This window comes from Balaenoptera ricei, chromosome 12, assembly GCF_028023285.1.
Source record: "Balaenoptera ricei isolate mBalRic1 chromosome 12, mBalRic1.hap2, whole genome shotgun sequence".
Lineage (NCBI taxonomy): Eukaryota > Metazoa > Chordata > Mammalia > Artiodactyla > Balaenopteridae > Balaenoptera > Balaenoptera ricei.
Window position 1 is genome coordinate 30,912,628 of NC_082650.1, and position 3,105 is coordinate 30,915,732.

The window sequence follows — 3,105 nt, forward strand, 5'->3', positions numbered from 1 at the left end:
AATTCTTCTTGGTAGTGCTATCTTTTCTTCTCTTTCAATTCTCAAACCTAACTTGATTTCACCCCACTCTTATTCAGTAACCTTGCCTCCTTATTTTCTGAAAATATGACATACATAATTCAAAGACTGAAAGGATGTAGAGGTTTGGGCTTGCATAATGGGAGCAGGAATCAAGGATGATTCCAGGTTTTTAGCTTGCCAACGAGAAAGATACAGTATGTAGGAGAAAGAGTACACTTGGTGGGGGAAAGATGATGGATTAAGTTGGGTTTGGTCAGAGGGACGTAAAACTGGAGTTCTTCAGTGGGTAGTTTAGGTTGTAAATTTTTAGCTCAGGAAAGAAATTGTTACAGATATAATCATTTCGGATTCCTCAGCATACTGGTGTTTTTGAGGCCATAGGAGTAAATATGACTGTGTGCTATACACCTGCCATAATGCCTAGGATATATCTGATACTCAGTAAGTATTTGTTGACCAGTTGAGAATGTATACAGTGAAAATGGAAGGAACTGGATGTGTACCAACTTCAAAGTTATGCCTGCAAAGAAATACAGATGGGAAAACATGAAAAAGTGGTCCCACAGACCCCCGTGGGATGGAAGAGGTTCATGAATGAGGGCATGTCAAGAATGTCAAAGGTTGATGATGGGTCAAGTTAAATAAAAACAGAATTGTTTGTTGGCATTAACAACTAGACCACCAATGAACATGATTCCACCTCTTCTGGTGGAATGTTGGAGACAGAATCCAAATTGCAGTGGATTGAGAATGAATGGGAATGAGTAGGGAAGGCAAGGAAACTGAGCAATGACTGATATTTTAATGTCAGCTGTAAAGAGGAGAAGAGACATCTAGTGGATATCAGGAAACATAGATTCAGGGAATGTCCATGTTGCTATTTTTGTTTTGTTTTTATTTGATTTGTTTATTATCTTGGGGTGCTAAAGAAAGGCTAATGAAGAATACGAGACCAAAGACTGAGCTCTGATTGGAAAACTTTTACTGCCAACCGGGAAGCAAACAAGCACAGATATAGGCTCTGGGAGATTTGAGTAAAGAGAGTAGAAATAGGGATGGTTTCTTAAAGCCAAAGGGCCATGAACTACCCTATATTAGGAAAGCAAGGTCTCTGAGTGCTGCTGATTGGGTAATGGAACCTGGGTTTGCTTGCTAGGTAAGTACCAGGCTGACTAGGGGTGTCTGCAGGCATACAAGGATTGCCTAATTCAGGATTTTGACATAGTATTAGTCAGAATTTCTTACTGCTGCTGTAAAAAATTACAATTTAATTTACATTACAATTTAATGACACTTGTGATTACATTGGGCTCACATGAATAATCCAGGGTAATTTCCCCATTGAAAAATCCTTAATTTAACCACATCTACAAAGTTCACTTTGCCATATCCATGGGTTCTAGGGATTAGTATGTGGATATCATGGGGGCGGGCATTATTCTACCCACCACAGGCATCTACCTACTTCTGCTGAAGTGTGATCCATGGACGATGGTGTCCCATTACTCCTGCTGCCGCTATGAGGTGCCTGTCTCTGAACATTTGCACCCAGACAGATCTGTTAAGTTAGAAGGAAGAGCACCCCTCACCAGGAGAGAAGCTAGAAAACAAAACCTCAAATTCCTTACCTTTTAAGACCAAAAACCTTGTGTAAGTAAAAAATTAAAGATTAGAAAATGTATTCAGTCAGATAAAGCAAGTTTTTTTTCTCTTCCACCTTTACTTTCCCGAGGAGATAAAGATTTCATGAGGAATTTCAGTCAAGATGGCTCAGTTAGTTCATTCATCAACCTCTGTGCTCCAAATACATGGAAAGGGAGGCATATAAAAGGGGGGATAAGATACAGCAAAATTCATAAGTGAGATTATCTTCTCTGTGCAAAAAACAAACAAAATAAAACAAACAAAAAAACACGAACACCAAATGTAAGACTAACAATGAAGATCTAGTGGTTTCCAGGTCCAGAAGCAGTAGTGGAATCCAGGATTTTGACTCCTGTAAAGGGGTCTAAGAGTGCTCCATTCCACACAGGAGAGAGTGCACAGCTCACCGCTTGAAACCAGGGGCTGAGATGAGGCTCCTCACCTTGCAGCACACATGAGAGGATGCTGAACCAAAATGGCTTTGCCCCAATTCCGCCTAGAACTTTGGCTTTTGGAAAGCTGCTAGCCTAAGGAGAAATAAAGACTCAGATATAATTCACAACGAGGAACTGAGTTGAGCTGTCTGGTGGCTGATTGCCTGGATCAGTGACATTTCCAGTATGACCACAGAGTATGAACCCCAAAGCACTAATGTAGAGCATAATTGTATTTGGGGATCTTCAGGGCTGGATGGAGACAACTGCAAAACTAATAAGACTTAATGTGTGTTTGGGGGTTGGGGGAGGATGAAAGAGAAATAAATAAAAACTAAACAAACCTGTCCATCCAAAATAAGAAAGCAGAACAAAAATCCAAATCCCGTGACAAAATATAATGCTAAAATACAGCCAATAATGTCAACAACCGAAACATGAAATACTCTGGAAGGGATTAATTTTATAGTACAGTTTGACAAAGACAAGTACAACTTTTGGTGATGTTTCTATTTAAATCTTTTGCTCAAATGCATTCCTTGACAGATGGTGACTGGGAGGTCTTGGGTGGAAGCTTAAATTTTACATTTCTAATAAACACCTGCAGGTGATTCAGATGTTAATAACAGTAGATGCTATTATGAGTAGTATTATATTACTTCTTTCCTGTTTCCTATTAGAATATCCAATTCAATGCAAAATGCATAGTAGTCTATAAATAAACATTTATTGAGTTGGAATCTAGTAGATGATCTTTCTCTTTGCCTTTCTTATATTGTGTACAATCTTCCTTCTAAATCACCATCAGCTCTATTTCCTGCTACAAATTATGACCAGAAGTAAGTCAGTACATAAGCAAAGTAGTTTGCTCTAGTGAAAAGTTCAGTGAGAAAACATTGCTGTTGATGTCTGACATATACAGAAACTCTACTTGCAACCTCATAATATGATGAAGAGAGTAAGCCTTTAAATCACTATGAAATGTGTAGACACCTCCATAGAGGAT